Source organism: Hetaerina americana, unplaced genomic scaffold, assembly GCF_022747635.1.
Source record: "Hetaerina americana unplaced genomic scaffold, ioHetAmer1.1.p SCAF_1, whole genome shotgun sequence".
Lineage (NCBI taxonomy): Eukaryota > Metazoa > Arthropoda > Insecta > Odonata > Calopterygidae > Hetaerina > Hetaerina americana.
In genome coordinates this window covers 74,782,905-74,803,533 of record NW_027286069.1, presented here as the reverse complement: position 1 = coordinate 74,803,533, position 20,629 = coordinate 74,782,905, and the positions used below count along the sequence as shown (strand labels likewise).

At 36.5% G+C, this 20,629-nt stretch overlaps 1 protein-coding gene across 2 annotated transcripts in view; it reads right to left on the bottom strand.

Moving 5' to 3' along the window:
• LOC139686109 (uncharacterized) overlaps positions 1-20,629 on the bottom strand; it is a 179,855-nt gene that overhangs the window by 94,408 nt on the left and 64,818 nt on the right. Inside the window, exon 1 of one of the 2 annotated variants that reach the window (XM_071583285.1) lies at positions 8,602-8,889. The exons of the other annotated variant lie outside the window; for it this stretch is intronic. The gene's annotated coding sequence lies outside the window, so the exon portion shown is untranslated. Of the gene's footprint in view, positions 1-8,601; positions 8,890-20,629 lie in introns of those variants that run through there. 2 annotated transcript variants of the gene reach the window in all.

Sequence of the window (20,629 nt, the reverse complement as noted above, 5' to 3'; positions counted from 1 at the left end):
TATCCCGCACAAGGCGACAACTGAAATTCTTGCATTTTAATACACATTTAGCGGATAACTCGGTTAAAAGTTATTATCCCGGCATCTCCTACAGTTTCTTGGAACTATTTCAACGGGTTAATTACGTTGATAGTAAACATTTATGTGATCAGTTTCATTAAATCTTGATAGAGATAATTTTCTATTAATGTTTAATAATTTATGACTTTAGCAAAGGCTTAATTCATTATTAATTAAGGATCTCCAATTAGAAAAAAGCTGAGAGAGCACCAGTTGATGCAACCGTGGTTATGCAACCGGTGATGCTTTTATTAAACTCTAGGTTGCTGGTCTTCTAGGCGTTAAATTATACAGTAAACAAATCAAACAATGAGATTTTTAGTATTTCCAATTATTTTTAATGCATTGTCAAGTTCCGAAATGGAGGAAATAATCAGTTATCCGGAAGATAAATTACCTTTAGTTTATGAAAATTCTTTCAGATATAAAATATTACCCTTTTGCTCATATTAAGTATATCCTGCAAATATTTGCCGCAAGTTTGAAATTGAATGAATGATACTTTTACTACTGAATCATCTATAATAATGAAATATATCAGACATAAGTATATCGTTGGAACATATATATCATATATGCCTCATTTTTTTACAAAATATTCTTCCATGACTGTAAATATGTATGTGCATATAAAACTAACATATTGCTAGTTTCGGTTCATAACCATTTTGTATTGGGCAGGCTTTTCATTAAATTATAAAAAATGAAATATAGATAAAAAAAATGATATTTTTGATCGGGCTACAATTTTTCACTGTTTGTTCCCGGTAGCTACTTAACGTTTGGCCGTGGATAGAGTAGAAGATCCGGATTATTCTATTGTTTAAATGAGGATAAATGGATCTTATGAGGCTCAAGAATAATTATTTTTCGGCTTCATTTAACACAAGAAATATTCGATTTTTATCCTAACTTCGGCCTCCACGACAAATGATTGTTTGAACGAAAGAAGAATACTAAGTATTTTTTACCTGAGGATGACGCCTATACGTTGAAACAGGTTCTGCCACATAAAAAAGTTTTGTAGAAAATAGCCAATATTATTCTTTCATTCGAAAACGAATTTCCTCATAGTCAAGCCTGATACCATCGAGTGTACAAATGGTGGCTGTGTTTCCCGAAGAACGCAAAGAAATTTGTTCATAAAGCGGTTTTTTATGGCATTGAAAATATAGATTGGATATACCCATGAAAACGATTACAAACACAACACCATGGCATAAAAAATTAAAATATATACTTTCATTCAATAATTCGTATATGTAATTAATATCGTAAAAGGAAAAAACAAGGCCTGCGCCTAAATTACTGCTTGGATAATTCATTCCATTAAAATATTATTTATTACAATATAATATGTATGCTAGACCGGACTTTCAGATATCATTAGGAACTACGTGTATGATGGCCTTAATAAACATTACCTAAGAAAAACGCAATAGAGGAAAATGATCAGTCTGAAAAAATGTGTATGATGAATTGTATTACATCATTATTATGAATCATATTACAGGAGCACTTTATTCTAAAATATTAATTGCTATTCATATATAAACATTCAGAATTTTACATCAAACCGTTTTCGAGGGCCGATTTTTCCATATATAATGATTCAAAAAGTTTTTCTCTTACAAAGAGAAAAACTTTTTGAATCATTATATCTTGGTCACAAAAACAGCAAAAAACTCTATGATAAACTCTAAATATGTTCACATTCCATTGCAAATAATGGCCAAAGACAAGATTTAATTGCTTTTTTCGTGTTTCAAGAGTTTTTCTCATTTTTCGATTACTATTTTAATAGATTAGAACATTTTTAATGAAGACTATTGCTGAACTCCACGAAAAATAAGAGAAAACAAAATTCTTTAAAAGTTAAAGAACTCATAAGTCATTAAATTAATGTGGAACACAAAGACTGGAAATATTCATGAAAACGGTGAAAATTTCTCCTAATTCCCTTTGGCGTCATGGACTTTGCAAAATTAAATATTAAGAACCAGGGAAAACTTGAAAGGCAGAAAAAGGTTATAAAGTAATAAACCCCAACGTGATTAAATTATTAATCGTTAAAATCATTTATTTGGATATATTTGTTGGTTCTTTAGTAAATATAGTATTAAATAGGAAAGCGATACTCAAAGGTATGACGCAACTAAGAAAGGTCATTACAAGAATTTGGAGAACTAAGATGGAGGAATTATTCTGATTGAATATTCGAAAATACGGCTAAAACAGTCAAACGTAAGTACTAAAAGAGGGAATAATAATCAATAGATTTCCTAGCAACATGAATGATATGATAGTGGATTTCACGGTAGTTACACTAAACATAATCGTCCTGTCAGTTGTAAAATAACAGGACGATTATGACATTTTGTTCGAACTGTCACCTGAAAAGGGTTTATTTCACTTCAATCCAAATTCATAAAGTATCTTTCAATTATATTTCTGCATTAAGGTTTTTATGTGATTATTAATATATTGCGTCAATTCCTAGACCTTCATTTACATGTTTAATACAATTACGGTTTTAACATTAGACAAAAGTTTAGGAATGGATAAAAAATGCACCGCATCGCATTAACGGCAATTGAAAAAAAATCTTTTCGCATTAAAAGAAGCGCAGTCAACAAGCTTATTGAGTTTTCTGAAACCGCAACGACATTTTCTCTCCGATCTGACAAGAATGAACATTGTATTCACCCTTAGTTTTTCCACCCTTCACCGAGTTTCAAACTTCTGCTAGCCCGGATTCTACCTAAGACGGTTTCCAAACCTTTTAAAGAGCACGTATACTAATAGTTCCCGCGCGTCAGCAATTCATTTACATGGACACCGGTCTATTCCCAGGACCCTGATTAAAAAAAAGGCAACAAATACGATGAGATCCTCTCAGCGCCACCGCAAAGCACATTGAAGTCTCTCCTCCCACGAGAACGTCGCCCAAAATTCCAATGCTCTTATCTCGTTTGCCGCCACCGCAGCAGCAGACAAAACAAAGCGTAGAAGACTCGAAAAAGTTTCGCACGCCCCTCCCACCAAGACTCCTACCGCCTTCTCACTATTACGCTAACAGGTTGCCTTGCTGTGGGAGTGACGAAAAAGACCGACGCCGAAAAAAAATTTTGTTTATGCCCTCTAAAATCGGTAAAACCAGTGGGAGAAGGAGGGACGGAGGGTGACGAGAGGCATGTTGCGGGGGAGGGAAAATATAGAAAGCCTCATTTCGAGGCGAGAGGAATGAGAATGAACGGAGGGTCAAGGGGAGGGAAGGCTGCTTGCGTTGCCGTGGAGGGGAGACGAAAGAGACAGCCACGGACAGAGATAGAGAGAGAGAGAGAGAGGGAGATTAATTTCTCTGGAATGGACGCGCCGCGACTCTTCCCACCACCTTTTCTTTCCTCCCTCTGTTACCCCCTCGTAATATTTCCTTCAACACGAGTACGCCTTAAATGACGACCTTAGGAAGCAAGGCATTGACGCTCCCAGCATCTACCATTCGCGTACCAAAATAAAAAAAAACAAATTTTTCCCGTCGTCAAAATCGTAAAGGAGATGAAATTGAGGAACAGAAAAGTGTCTAAAAATTGAAAAATATCGCATACAAATTTTTTGTCATCATCAAAATCGTAAGGGAGATGAAATTGAGGAAAAGAAAACAGTGGACGGGAGAGAGGGCGGACTTGGTCTTCATGCGGCCAAAAACTTGGGATTTTCAATGGATGGTCGATTGTGAAGACGAGATCGTTCCCTCGTCGTGACGTTCCATAGACGTTATATGGCAACATTGTAAATGAAAACAGGGAAAATGTTTCATAGGTATGACTACACGAAACATACTTTAAATTAACTTCTCAAGGAACGATACCTGAAAATACAGGTGCGTCTTTTTTTCACAAAGTTCAGCTGGCAGGAAATCTGAAGCCTACGGTTATGATTTCACACCCATTTTTAATGTATATATAATGACTAAACGCAGCTTTTTATCCCAATTCGGAAGAAGAGAGTTTAGGATTATTTCAATTATGATGATCAGGCGAAAAAAGCCAACGGATTAATGGTTCTGATGCAAGAATACAGTGTATTTGACTAATTGCTTGTTTGTAATCAGCGACTCTTCATAGGAGCAATATAATTGATTCATGCAATGGAATAAATCCGAATACTGCATATTACGTGGAATGTAAAGCCGTAATTATGAAGCCATAAAGTACTGTGTAAAGGTAAAGCATTTTTTTTATGCTGGCGATACTGGAAATGAATTCATTTTCCTATTGTGAAGAGGGCTGAGCTGAATTATAGTATGGTGCCAATGAGCCACGTCTTTTAAACCTTGTCATGCTATTTATAATATAATTTATAATACGCTCTCTTAAAATAGAGTTGTAGATTTTCCAGTAAGAAACTGAAAAGTTTCAATCTACAAACCTGTAAATTCTCCCATCCACCTACTCGGACATTTAGGAATGAAGCTACAACGGGCTCGTGTGGGGTATAGGTAAAAAATTATGGATATCTGATTTCGAAATAACTTTTCAGTACTTCCAGAAATGAGGAAAATTTTAAAAATTTCGAGATGACGAAACATGTATGAATGGAGCATTTAAGTATTTTTTCCCATTTTATGTTTTGAAACTTCTTGTTAATTTGAGCTCTTGCGTCCGTTCAATGATAACTGAGCTCAATCAATTTTTGTGGCATTGGACTCGCCTCGTGCCGCGCCACTGTTGTAGCTTTTGCTCTGTGTCATTTCATTTAATTCCCATTAGTTCACTACTTTGTCATTTTCATTAGTTTTACTCGTTTGTACTACTATAATGCCATTTTTAAAGGCTTTTTTGCTGTCCCATTTTGATTTTTCATAATAATTTTCACTTAGTCTTTTTAATACTGTAGTTATTTTTCCTAGATTAATATTTCGATAGATATTTTCATTTTTAGTCGTTAGTGGGGCTCTAGTATGCATTGATCTTAGTATTTTACCTTCCAGTTTATTTATTTTTTTTAAAGTGGTTATGTACAGCAATCCCCACCAAGCAGGAGCAGCTTATATTACTATTGGCCGGACATACATTTTTTTATCTATTCATATATCTACTCATACATAGTTTTTTATGTCTATTGAGGTGGCGTTATTGCTGAGATTAGGAAAAAATGGGCTCTTATTGCTTTGATTTTGCCGATTGTATTGTTTACATGAATTTTAAATTGAACTTAAATTTTAAGTTCAATATGAATAATTTCCACCAAGTGAAGCCAGAAACGGTTTTATTTATGACTTTTAAAGTTCACTGCATTTTGCCACATTGGTATTTGCCAAAAATGTGTTTATTGTCAATGGATCTCGCATGTTATGAGAGATCTCATGGAGAGAAAATGGAAAGAGAATGAAAGAGAAATAAAAACCTTTAAAGAGATGATAAAAAATATTTCTCTTGAGAAAATGATTCCGTCTTTGCCAACCTCGCTCGGCGGGACGGTGGCAATCATAATGGGATCGGACTTTGGAAAAAGAAACCAATCCAAACCACGGTCAAAGATACAGGGATTCTTAGCCGAGGGTACCGAGAGCAAGATGGCCGAGGGGAATAAAGAATAGCAGGAGGTATTCCCGCCCGTACATCATTGAGGCTGGGAACGGCGAAACGGCGGTGAGGGTGCAACCTGCTCGGCATCGGGGAGCGCGCAGAAAATGTTTCCGTCCGCGGCCCACGGGCGATTATTGCCGTGATATACGATCGGAAGCAGACGGCGTCAGAAATTATTCTGGGTTGAAAGGGGAAGAATGGAAGGCGTTTTGCACTGATAGGGTAGTACGAAGAGAGGACGCGATGCGTGCTTGCGTGTAGAATCGTGTGTGATAGCGGAGACGGAGCACGGTCGGGTTGGAAGGCACTGGTAAAACATCGAGAAATTGCTGATTGAATGGATTTGCATAGGAAAAAGAGCCACGGAAACATAAAGGGGTGCAAAAACTTTCGAGTTACCGGGAGAAGAGTGGAGAGTGGGCGAGAAGGGAAAACAAAGACATATGGAGATTTGAGGAGGAGGTAAGAAGGTCCAGGGAGATATGGTGTGAGTCCGTGGGAAATGAAAACGCGGGTTTAAGGGGAGCGAGGTGGATTTGGAACATGCGGAGAAAGATTTAGGGAATTTTCATTCTCTTGGAATAATGGGAAAAAACGAGGAAGATTAACGGTAAGTTATTCCTTAAAGTAAATCTGAACGATTGGAAAATTGAAGATCTTTGCCCTTCTTCGTTCACAACAAACCGGTCAATGAAATGGAGAAATTGAACGAATATATTCATTCTTATCCGAATTTAAGAGAGGCTAACTAAAAATTAGAGGTGAAGTGTGGAAAGGCCGCCCAAACTGATGCAATTAAAAAGTTAGGAAAATCAATTAAAAGATCACTCATATACCCTTTTCAGTTACACTTAGAGTAAATTCCATTGAGATTCATTGGCCCAGTATCCAAGGTAATCACTACCAAAAAATTTCCAAGCTGATTAATCTACGAACCTGCTGAAAAAGTAATGAAATAGAAGTTTAACAAAGTCGATTTACCTAATTTGACTATGTCTCCAATGAATTACTCAATGCCTATGAGGGACATATGAAGGTATGTCGAGAGGCAATCAATATTATTGAGAGACGGGTACGCCATTCGAAGTGAAGTTACTTTTTATCGGAAAAATGAAAATTGCTATCAGTAATAATAAAGGTCAAAATTTGTCTATAATAACCACTCTCGACTTTTGAGATTGACTGCTTCCATTTATTATTTTTCATTTTTAAGGGAAGTACACACAATTATTCAACTAAAGAGCCCGTAATTTCGAGTTAAGTGAGTCTAAAATGTGTCAAAACATCTACATAGATACACTCTAGAAAGTGGATTTATCACATGAAATAGTAAAAACGTTTCAGTAGATATTATTAAAATATTATCAAAATTAAAATAAAATTATCCGGGACCATTTCATCAAGTTACTTCAAGAAAATCGAATGATAGCATCACTATTATCAGGAAAGAGACTTCATAATCAAGAGATTTGACACCTACTGATTTAGCCAAATATAAAATTTTAAGACATGTCTGAGTGCAAATTCATTCTAATACATATCTGCTATGATTCTCTACTTCCGTTGAGTTAGCTCTAACTAAAATGAATAATAAAATTCCAACTTTTGAAAAACTGCAATGCATAAATGTATGGACGCAGCAAATGTTGCCTTTATGATTTCAGTAAAATATCAAGTAAAGTTATTTTTGATAGCTTTTGTAATTGTTTGAACATGTTTTGGTTTTGTTATATGAAACTTCACTTGTAAGTCATCAGCAATTCTGCTCTCCTACTCATGCTTTTATCATTATGATAACTGCGCTTAAATCTCAATTCTGAACATGATCTACAGATCGGCTTCAAGAAACCTAATGTACCTTTATGAATAAGACACGGGGAAACAGTTAGCGGTATTAAGATTCGAAATTCCTACTTTAGAAAACAACTCCTAAGGGAAGCCATTAATTGGTAAGATAATAACAAAACGCAGCAAAACATTTTCATGTATGGCCTCTCTATTCCAGCAAAGTTACGTGCGAATAAGTTTGTTTGCAAACTTTTCCGTTACGTTGCACAGTCGTTTACAAAATTCAATGGAGTTAGTTCAACTGGATAAGAAACAAAGTTAAAATGCATTCAAGTCGTAAAAATAGTCAAATATAAAATAATCTATTAGAATACAAATTTGTTTCTCCGGAGTAGTTCATTAGGCTAATTTAATGAAATCAGGTCACAAGAATTAATCGAGTGAATAAGATTGAATTAATTCTGTGGAACGTAAGCAAGCCTCACAAGAAACTTAAGTATTTGTAAATTATTCAAAGTAGAGGTTCTAGATCAAGTACCTGTTTTTTTAATGTACACCAAGCAAAACGGTGTACAAGAAAGATTAATTTAACATTCTAAGGAAGTCGGCCTGGATAAAAGTCACGAAAATAATATTTAAAATCTTAAACTCTAAACGGCAGGGCTGATTTCAGATGTTTGGTGAACTAATAAATCTTTTTACCAAAAAGCAAGTCTTCCTTAATTAAATCATACAAACATTTAGACTTTTTACGGAGGGAGCCCAGATTAAGTAATCACATAGAAATCATAATATTACAAGACCTAAAGAATTAATCGAAAAGCACTGTATCGCTCAATTGCATAGTTATCTCTAATACGCCTTCATGTTTCGACAATCACCACAAGCTTCACTCACAACTGTCGAAGGAAAAAGGATACGACCAGTGGAAACAACAAGTGTCTCGCCCGTGTAGGATGACTAATGACCAAACGTAATTAATATGCGTTCCCAAAAAATTTTGAACCATTAAGTTTTCATCATTTTTAAAGATGGAAAAGAAGGACAATGGAGGGAAAATAAGTAGCATAGAGATTCAGTCTTGCACCTTTATCAGTCAGAAACGCGGACAGGGTCGAGGGCTGTGGGAAAGGACTCTGTGCTTCCTTCACCGGCCACTCACCTGACTCTCCCTACTCCGATTCTTCAACTGTCACCCACCGGCAAGTCCAACACGCTGAATCACACCCCGTCTGTCGAGCGAAAGAGAGCGAGCGACGACTTATTCGAAGGCGGCTGGAGTCAGCTGTGGTCGAGGAGATGCCGCCGCCGTTACCGTTGGTGAAGTGCCGAGCCAGGCTCTAAGGGGAGGGGATAACACCCACTCGCGAGAAATGGTGCGCCGCCGGAAGAAAAACAATGGAGCGCTCACGTGATGCTGTGTCGGTGGCGCGGTTTTGGCCGATGTGGACTGCTGTGGCAGGTGCCGGGGCACGGGCGTTGACTTAATATATAAGCAAAGACCACGCCTCCGGTGGAGAGAGCGGCCAATCGCGAGAGGGAGGAACGAGAGCGAGGGTGAGAGGGCGGGGAAATGGGGGTTGAAGAAGCGGGAGGGGGGAGGAGGAGTGGGACGGGTTATGGAGGAGGAGGGGGGAGAGTGGGTGGATGCGTGGGAAGGGGATGGCAAGAGTGAGGGGGATGGGGGGGGGGAAGGGTAGATCAAAGAGGAGTGAGATGAAAAAAAATGAAAAGGTTCCGCGCGAGAAAAACGCTCTGTTTAAGATGGAGATTAACCGACAGTATTAAGAAACCCTGAGAAACCCTGCGGAAAATGGAAGGACTACTGTCGTGTAATGGGCTCTTAACTCCCAAGATTTTAATATACTCTCCGTGGCAGATGACCGGAAGCCGTAAAAAGCGGTGAAAGTCAGATGTTTATACTCGACGATTACGCGATTTGAGTAATTTATCTACTCTGCGCACGTAATTGGATATTGTTTTGACAAAAAATTAAAATTTTTCACCTTTCCAAGATTTGTTCAAAATAAGATTTAACAGTATTTTTTCCCTTGGAGGGTGTATGCGGTGAAGAATACGTACCTCGCGTGCACCAGTAGTTACTCGGAAAATTCTATTAAAAATGTTCAAAATATTGTGATTAGAAAAATATGTTAAAACTGATCGGTTCAGCGAGATATTAATCCTGTATGAAGACTGATTCATATCAGCGATCAATTACATTTTCTGAAAAAACATTTGCAAAACTCGCCCTTCTGTCTTCAATGTTTTTTCATGTTTATGAAGTTGCCTTCTTTGAAATGTATGCTTTACGAATGCCGCAATTAAAAAATGAACAAAAGAATAAACTGGAACTGGTCACTGACATTAAGTCATTGGAATGCCAAGACTTCAAGAAAATAGTCTGGAAATAGTGTTGAAAAATTACTCAAAATATTTCACATATATTTCCAATCTAAGCCATTTTCTCGTGAAGGTTGGCAATGTTTTGACTAAAAATTTCAATTATAAATGCATTATACTACCTTGATCAAATATTTCCCGGAATTTATTCAGAAAATTAAAAATACAAGTTTATTCATCTAAATCTATATTGTCCCCTTCAAAGTAATCCCCATCGACTGCAACACACTTATGCCAGCGCTTGATCCAATCCTCGAAACATTTTTTATATTCGGTTTTCGGTATGTCCATCAGTGCTTCCTGCGATTTTTCCATTACTTCCTCTCGGCTGCTAAAACGCGTTCCCCGTAATGGTTTTTTAACTCGATTGAACAGAAAGAAGTCACAGGGAGCCAAATCAGGTGAATTCGGTGGCTGTTGGATGGTATTTGTTGCATTTTTCGTCAAAAAATTACGAATAATGATAGCACTGTGCGACGGTGCGTTATCATGGTGCAAAATCCACGAGTTTTCTGCCCACATTTCTGGTCTCTTTCGGCGAATTGCTTCACGCAAACGTCTCATAACGCCCAAATAATACTCTTTGTTTACTGTCTGGCCTTCTGGCAAAAATTCATGATGCACTACACCGTTGTAATCCATGAAAACCGTCAGCATTGCCTTCTTTTTTGACTGAAAACGACGTGGTTTTTTTGGTCTCGGCTCATTTGGTGAACGCCATTCACTTGCCTGATGTCTGGATTGCGTGTCGTACTCATAAACCCACGTCTCGTCTCCAGTAATGATCCTTTTGATGAATGTGTGATCGGATTCAGCCTCGCAAATCATGTCTTTTGCGACGTCAACACGGTCTCTTTTTTGCATGAAATTGAGGTCTTTTGCTGCTACACGACGGAAACCCAAATCATTAACCACAATGTCTTGGGCGGATCCATAGGCAATGTTCAAGTCCTCCGCTATTTCTCTGATGGTTAATTTGCGGTTATTGACCAACATTTCTTTTACTTTATCAATTTTTTCACCGACTTTCGATGTCGATGGTCTGCCACTGCGTTCATCATCTTCGATTGACTCACGACCACTTCTGAACCGCTCGTGCCACTGGTAAACGACCGTTTTTTTTAGAGAATCGTTGCCGAAACACTTTTCCAACGTCCGTGCGCCACTAAATCCGTTTTTTACGCAAAATTTAATACAAGTTAGTTGTTGCAAATTTAAATCCATTTCTGCAATTGTAAAAAATCGCCAACACACACAGAGATAGATGTACTCTTGGCTACGTAACTTTTGCAAATGTCAAGTTATGACACTAAGATTTAAAGGGAATATCAACAACAGATGTACCAATTTAACAAAAAAAACAGAACTCAAATCGGAACGATGGGAGCGCCACACGGTGGTTATTCCAGGAACTTTTTGATCAAGGTAGTATGCTAATAAAAACACTGTAATGTGGCAATAAAAATGTGCAGTAATATCCAAATTATGAATATGAAGTACAGTGACCTTTTTAAATATAGGTATGTCGAGTGTATTCGACATTCGTAGATTCCTTACCCCCACCTCTGATGCAAATTAAGTATTGTCCCAGACAAAATAATGCAATGTAACAAAGAGTTTAAAATTAACCTCGAACAAATATTTTAAATCAACGATAACGTAAGTTTTCCGATTCTAAAACTTTCGTATTTGCAAGTGTTCCAGGTATTCAAAGAGAGTATTTCAACTTAACTACACTCTTTTTCCTGGCCATACATCATTTTAATCACCACAAAATAAAGTACGTATTTTTAATTCGAGCGATATTAAGCAAAAATATTATGTTAAATAAGTTGTGAATTATCTGTTACCTGATAAGTATAATTTTTTTTTCTTAATTCACCCATCATTTTTCCGTGGATAGAATAGCACTACATGATTTCACATTTTTATCACAGAATTTTTCCAGCCCTCATACTTTTTCGCGAGTTTCAAAAACGCCAATGGAAGAACTACATCAAATATTCCTATTTAAAGTCAGTAATCTTCTCCTTTTGAACAAATTGTTTTCAGATACCACACAAATTTCACAATAGTTGAATAGCCCATGGTCAAACACGAAAGGCTGAAACCACGTTCAATATCACACAAAACTTATCCAGTCGAAAATTTTTACTATCTGCTCTTTATTATGTTCAAATTCCACAACATCACGTCTGAAACTACTCAATTTGTAAATATCTCATTAATTTCTTGCTAAATAAAACATATAAGGAAAGAGGTGAACAACCTCAGCAATAAACTGATAAACATGCACTGGCGGATTTGGGTTCAAAAAAATAATCAACGTTGCATTAAAAATATTCACTCTCGGGCCGTTTTTTGTCCTTTCTCACTTTCGCCTTGATGCCCGCCGCGCGAGATATCGGCCTAATGTAGCGTGCGCACATTTAAAAAAGCATTTATCGTAAATTAATTAGCGATTTTGTACGCACACCAATGGGAGTAAGTGGAGGGAGCACAAAAGATAGCGAAGGCACGCGAGAATGGCGTCGACCGCATCGGAGGGAAGACGCAGACGAATACGAGGCGGAAAGGAGGAGGAGCGAGGATCGGGGATCGGGGAGAACCCCGGGGAAAGTGGACGGGCGAGAGCCAAGGAAGAGGGTGAGAGGGCAGGGTAAGGGGGGGGGCGGTTCGGAACACAGAAGAAGACGGTGGGGTGGTGATGGGAAAATCGGAGGACGATGCCGAGGTGAAAGAAGGAGAGGCCTAGCCTTTAGGAGGGAATCCGGGAGGAGATTCACTGGGGGTGCTGGGAGGCGCTGGAGAGGGGAAGGAAAGGGTTTAGGGAAGGAGGCTTTGAAAGAGGGCGGTGGGGGAGGACGGATGCGAGGGGTAGGGTTTTTAGGGGATAAGAAGGACGAAGGAGGAGAGGAGGTGGTGGAGGGATGAAGACACGATGGAGCTAAATGCCTTTAAAGATAGAGACCCAATTTTCCTGCATCGTTCCATCCGCAAAAAAGCACACAAACCAACCTCACGCTCAGACTACCAACAACGCCCTTCCGTTCCCGTCCCTTGTCAATACCTCCGTCCCCTCGTCCTCCACTTCGCCACCACTCCCCCCCTCCTTCCGAAAAACCTCCATATCTTAACCCTCGATCCAACAACAACCAATTTCGTCTCTATTTCACGATTCTCTTCCCTCTCCGCACCCTCTCCCTTTTGCCTACTTCATTTCATTCGTTTCGTCATTGTCTTACTCATCTCTTTCACTCAGCCAGTTCATATTCCTCCTCGAAGATTTTGATACAACAGATTAACTGCCCACGTAATTTTCGCAAATGTTTAACAACGAATATTTTATCTACTTACGTGCAGAAATAAATCAAATGTATGAGTAATTATGAGAACAGCGAACGAATTAATACAATTTTTATATAAATGTACGCAAAACGTTTACCGACAAATATAATTAGACTTTTCCAGCAACTTAATCATCACTTAATGGATTTGATTATCCCACTGGTATAAACGCACTCAGATGTACATCTGTAGTCCTACAGGCCTGGAGAAACTTGAACGAGATTCACGAACGGGGTGCAAATGCGGAGCACTGCAGTTTTTAAAAATCAAAGATTTGATACGGGACTACTGAAATATATGACCGACCTTACTAAATCCATACCCATTTTTTAGGATACCATGATTCATAAATATAAATTTAATAAATAAATATAAATACTTTTATATGATACGCCTTAGTTGTATTAACCGATTCTAGATTATGTGATTTACCAAACTCTCCACAAAACGTCATATTTATTCAATTTTAATAATCATCAACGAAGACCGATGATGAAGGCGCGAAGACGTTTAACGAAAATATATCAAAGAAAATTCGGATACATATGAAAAAATTTGTTTAATCAAAAAAATAATGATTCAAATACTTTATGCGGCATAGAAAATAAGCCTGATAATGGGATATTTACTATGTAAACATTTCTCTAGTAATTTAAATAAATATTAACATCAGCGTAATAGTAAAAAGTTAGAAAGGGAGGATATGTTCTGAATTTCGGAAAATGTTACGAAAGACTCAATTTCAATAAAACTATTTAAATCATAACTGAACCGTCAACCTCCAGCCAATTATACTTGTACTCTCATTGTTTTACTTTTTGACAGCTCCTCTTGATCTTCTTTTCCTTCTCTTTTTATTATAATTTTCCTGGGAAAGGGATGACCTTTAAGTTTCTTCCACCCTCTTGGTTTGGAATATCACCAACCTCAATTAATTCAACCTTTACCAAACCAACCCATCCAAAAGCATATGCTTATTTTTCTAAGATTAGTATACTTTGATTCGCGAATTTAAGAAGAATAGATTGTAAGTCGATAATTAGACAGAATGAAGAGCTAAACTATTACGCAGTGATAGATAGGTACTATCCTGAAGATTCCGTAATAATGGCATTATTGTTGCTCAAACATGACAATACTTGATTATTCCAAGCCGTATGATAAAATATCTATGGCTATATCTTGTATTAAAATTCATTAAAGTGAAATATACTGAATTAAATATATTATATCAGCGGCGAGTGATCCATTAGATTAGTGCCATAAATCCACGTCTCCCAGTGTTTAAAACTTAAAGAAATTGTCTTTTTCTTTTTGAATTTCTACTTCCTTTTGACTTTCTGTCGAGCATAGATCATACGCCGCTTATAAGAGGTGAATATAAGCTGACGAAGGTCATGAACTCAAAAGCTCTCGCACCTGAAAATGGTAAAATGACTGTGGCAAGAAATGGAACTGACGAACGACATTATGGAACTCTGCTACATCAAAAACTTTATATTATTTACGCTGAATAAAAGTAAATGAAAATTGAAGCTGTTAAAACTTTATCGTGTTCAATTATGGGTAACTAACTTGACCATGCTGCGAACGAGGTCATTTTCTTCTCTAGAGGACCATGGTTAAATCAGAGAATGAAATTTCAAAAATTACATAGAAACTATGAAAATAAATCCACACAACAGGTAAACCAGCATTTTCGTACCTCCCCTAGAATTAATCTTAGTTAGCATTAGTCTTCAAACATGCTTGAAAAGAAACAATAGGATTGCTACCACAAGGAATCGCTGACGAGAAATTTCACTGATGTGGGAATAGAACACATTAGCAATAGAACTATTTAAATTCGTTGCAATAATCTCGAGTTTAATAACACGTAACCAATCGCTACACAGAAATTCTCTCTTAAGTTTCTGTCGAGATGTTTAGCATATACGATAAGGAAAGGTGCCTAAATGTTCGTTTAATATATCGAAATCCGGTGGGATATAAGCACCGAAGGCTTATGCACTCCACCTTTTTCCTTCGATATAGTTCGTGGCCCTAATGGACATTTGTCCGGTGACGATAAAACCTCTCCACTATTCCCTACCCTTCAAAGTGTAATCCCTTGCCAATCCCCCATCATTTCTCTCGTCACTCTCACTGTAGACCTATACGTCCGCATGTAATCAATAGAAAGGCGAGGGAAAGACAATTGTTATTTCATTTGAGAATCCTGTTGGCATTTGATAAGTAAACCATTTTTCGTGGTTCTCTGAAAGGCTTCGGTATTTGACCCAAACTTTTTTTTAACCAATATTTTAGAGTATAAATATAATAGAATGAAGGAACCAGAACAATAGCCGGTTCTCCGAAGTCCACAGGCGATATCCTGAAAAGTACGCCTAAATTTTCCTTCCATGGCTAACTCCCACCAAGCGCACGAGTCCAAATCGGCATTAAATGCAAAGGTAAACTATTATCAGATCAATCTCACTACTTACTCTAATTAATTTCATGTAAATCGTTTATTTTTTTGTTAAGCTAAAATAGCGCTTAGCACGGAAAATATTCGTCCAGTAAAATGTTAATACCCATTTGGTAATTGCTTCTTTTCTCTCTCTATCTTTTTTATTAATTTTACGCTTTAAACACATATGAATTTAAACCACGCCACATGACATCTTTACTATGGAAGGATACAAAACAAGTGTCACTCAAGTCTGTTGATTACTCTTTACCATCCAAATAATTTGGAAGAATATAAAATATTTAAAAACTGTCATGACAATTTTCCGCCGAAGCACAATAATTATTGCATAGTATTTTTGTTTTAAATAGAATACTCTTGGTTCATGTAGAAAATATTAAATTATTTGTTGCCAAACGAAATAAGGCTTTTGGTTTTTACATATCGAAGCGTTTACGCAGCGAGTGGCTACCAGGAGAGGATCGGAGATTGAATGGAGCAATATGTAGTTTTGAAGATGAAATGGGAAAAAGATAAAACTGGAACGCAATGCGTTTTCCACTTTTAACTTGATATAAAGAAATAAATATATAGATTTCCTGCGCGGAAATTTATTCCCAGGTTGAAATGGAAATTCACTCTTCCCCTTGAACAGCTCAGGGAATTTCCTTTTGCACCAATCACTTGGACCGCTGGGAGAGTTAGTCTCAAACCCATTTCTCCCAGTATTACGATATGAAAATGCTTGTAAATGCAGCAAGTTAGTGAAATATCAAAAATCCTGAATTCTTTCAATTGAATAGGGGACTCACTTCTCACTTCAATCATATTATGTAGGGTATGAAAGGTTGATAATTAAATTCTGAATTACAAACTGGATTATTTTCAGTGCAAAATTCAGCGGTAAAAAATATCATATTCAAGGTAGGATTAGTCCGAGTAAAACATTCAAGGTACGTAAAACTGCTCTATCGTTTCTTCATGTCCAAAGACTAGGAATACATTTTGTGATTAAAAGATGTTGGAATTATTTTTACAGAGTATGTAAAAGATGATATATAAAGTTGAAACACTGAATATTATTTCCATTTAGAAAAATTCAAAAGAATCTTATCGCCGTAATTATAAAATGTCCCATTTAACAGCGATTAAATTGGATGCATTATACAGAATAGTAATTTTTAGCATTGATTTTTGCTTACGTAATTAAGTGATGGCAAACGCTTTTTAAACCTTCAGATCGCAACTACCATATTCATATCATTCAAGTAGAGAACCTTGAAAATATAAATATTTCCCAAGGTAATGCGGGCTCTTTTTAGAAGCTAGTTCAATATGTAATAAGATCGTTACTTAAAAATTTTAATTTACTTTATATTTTTGACCTGAAAAACTAAGCAATAATACTAATAAGTCATTCATGGGACTTTTGTCAGTAAGAACAGCCTGGGTTCCTCGAAGCGCCGATGGCTTATTACGCGCTGTAACCTTCGGACGCTACTCCTACGCAAAGTGATATATATATTTACCACGACCATATCTATCGTCGGACGGCTATTGATCCTGCAATTGTCTGCGTCGCCCGACCTTAACGTATCCAAGCTTTTAGCTATCTATCGGCCTGCTTAATTTGTACCAAAGAGCCAAGCGATAAATTCAGCCATGAAATGACCGAAGCCGCCAATACCGCCGATTCCGACAAGAAAGCGTCGCTTAAAACGCAGCGGAATCAAAGCACGAAAAAGTAATTTCGGGTACCTTTATTTTATACCTGATAGAATGATGTAACACCATGTCATTCTAAGTAATTTAAAACATTTATAATCAGTTATTTTTAAATATGTATCAGAATTAAAGTAAATTATTTTGATTTATATTCCATACTTTCATCTTTTCTTATGATTGGGTGTGGGTTCGTGTAAATACGTTCAGTATTTTCCGTGTAAACACTAAATTATTACGTAAGAGTAGTTAAATAGTGACAATTAATTTTAAATGGATAAAATCCAATGTTTAAATTTTTAGAAGAATTAAGGGAAAGCAATTATGATTGTAAAAAGCGCATATTACATCCATAATGATACTTTCAATAAAAAAGGGGTTAATTGATTCCTAAGTAAAACCTAGACTTTGATTTAATACACTAAAGTGCTAGATATAGAGGTCGGAAACTTTTCAGACCACCCCCGTATATTATATATATATATATATATATATATATATATATATATATATATATATATATATATATATATATGTGTGTGTGTGTGTGTGTGTGTGTGTGTGTGTGTGTGTGTGTGTGTGTGTGTGTGTATACATATATATATGTATATATATAGGTATATTTATAACCTAAAATGAGGTAAGACTATTTTCACCGGGCACAAAGCACACAAAATCAGTATCTGGAATTTCTTAGCTAATTTTTATTTTGAGTATTTGATTAAGCGCCTCCATAATTTGGCATTACTACTTCATGCTTAGCAAAAACACCCCTGAAACACAAAATTAACGAAATCCCTATTAAGAACTGAATAATGAATAGGCCTTCGGAAATGTAGTGGAAAAGCTCTTCTAAAAGAAACATAAAACTTAAGCGGCATGAACATGAGAAGAATCACTCATTCGAGAGAATTTTCCACCTAAAAACGAAGTTTCTTTTCAAAAATAACCACTGTATTAAAGAAAAATGGGCAAAAACGTTCCGTGATATAAAAAAGTATTGCAACCTCAGTGGGCCATATCAAATTGTCAAAAAAGGAAAGAAAATGAAGGTCGGGTTTCCTTTCTAACAAACCAAAGATCAATTGGATGGGGCATAAAAATTACCGTTACGGTTTTAAAGGTTTTTCTAACTTCCAGATGAAAAATCCATATCCAGGGAAGGAAGATAAGTATTCCAAAAATTATTTTATTTTGGAAAAAGTGACAGTTAGTACACGCAAAAGAAGAAGACGCACTAGCCACGCAGGTAGCCATCATAAAAAATTAAAACTGGTCATTTTCAGTTTTTCATATATTATAAAATATTGTAGGTACAAACAAGACTATTCACGAAATTTTTTTGGCTTCAATTAGACCTGCTACTTAAAAGATTAGGGTTTTTTGCTATCAGGTATGTGTAATCACTTCAGGTTTGCCGAAATATTTTTTTAAGTTCAGTATTATGCTAGATTAGAGACTTAGATCGGGGGCTTTCGATATAGGAGTGTAAAGAAAAATGGAAAAGATAACATGCACGGAAATGAAAATGAAATGAAGAATAACTAGACATGGTGGGGAAAATGAATGTTGGTAGGATCAAAGGTTGTATGATTGGTATGAATACAGAGGAATTTGTTCAGAAACGGACTGCTGAAGACTGCGACGGAAAGAACGTTAGTCAAGCGAGGAAGAGGAAGGAAAAGCCTATACAAATGATGTCGGACGGGATGAAGAGATATCAAATACATGCGGAATTAAACAAGGGTTTATTAAAGTGTGGGGACAGGTACAAAAAAATATGTGGCTAGGCGATGCTAAACAATGTATCCGTGTCCAGTCTTTGCTTTTCAAAAACCTACCTTAAACAGCAGACTACCAAATAATAATGATATTCTTTTTATGTCAAAATATTTGAAGGAAAACAAAACGAAAGTTTAACCTGCTGATTCGTAGACTCGTGAACTAAAACAAAGATTATGCATTAGATTTGGTGGTATGGGATGGAACGGAAACAGAGGAGAATATATCTTGCTGAGTACAAACGGAAACTACGTAATAATAACAAATTTTCTGATAATATACAACAGAAAGAAGCTTCCAAAACAATTCAATAATATACCGAATATACCTTCCCTTATAGACAACATCAAAGCATCAGCTTCCGATTAGTTTTATCTTTCATATGTTTCCCGTTACTCAAAATGGCATACAAACTGAAGGAAGAGATAACGGAAATTCAAAAAGGTATATTGTGCATAGTCATTTTTTCTTGAACACCCTTAAATACTGACGAAAATAATATGCAATATTATTTTTATCATTAAATATTTAATACTGATAGAAATAATGCGAAATATTTTCGTGGAGCATTAAAACTCATGAAATTGAGCTGCACTACTATATATCTATACTTTCATTAAAATTTAACCTCAGACTTTAGAACGGTTTAAGAGTTGAGGTTACTATAAATAGTAAGCTCTATACCCAACAACATATTTTAATGTCTGACAAGTTGATTGACATGATTGCGACAAGACAACCTGATTGCAATTATGCATGAATGGCTGGTTGCCCATGCGGCAGCTTGTAGGGCATTGTGTAGATGTAGAAGTGGGAGTTTACTCTACATGAAGAAGATATGAACCTCATTTTCAATGCTAAAATTTGTCAAAACGGAGGATATAATTGAAGGAATATGTTGTAGAAATAAGCATGACTCTGGAAAACATTTTTTTTAAACAACCAGTCAAAGCAGCGACAATTCTATATGTTAAAGAGATAGATTTTGTCAACATTAGAACAAGTTGAATATATGCGCCGAATTTTTCAGAAGTAGTTCACGTAAAACGACTCAAAATTCGGAAATCTGTTACAAAACCTGAGTATCATGCACGTCGAAAAAAACATAACCCGTGTAAGCTCCCAATTGAAACTTTTAGAGGTAATATAGTACTTCCAAATGTGAAAAAAATTATAAAAAAGTTGTAAAGGTTTTTATTCATAATGACCATTCTATTTTAACCACCCTACGAGTGTAGCAAACTACGCTCTAAGATTATTGACTAAGCTCGGAGGGCTGGGAGGAAGGCGAGCGTGGGCGTCGGAAAAGGACGAAGGGGAGGAAATGGGGTGAAGTGGAAGGAATGATTGCCTTTATTTTCCATAAAAGGAATCTGGCCTCGAGAGTCTTCTTCAATCAAACACTTTTTTACGACGAGTTAAATGGGGACGGCGATGTACTGCGAACTCAATACCTTGCATACCATTAGAATATGTTAATAGC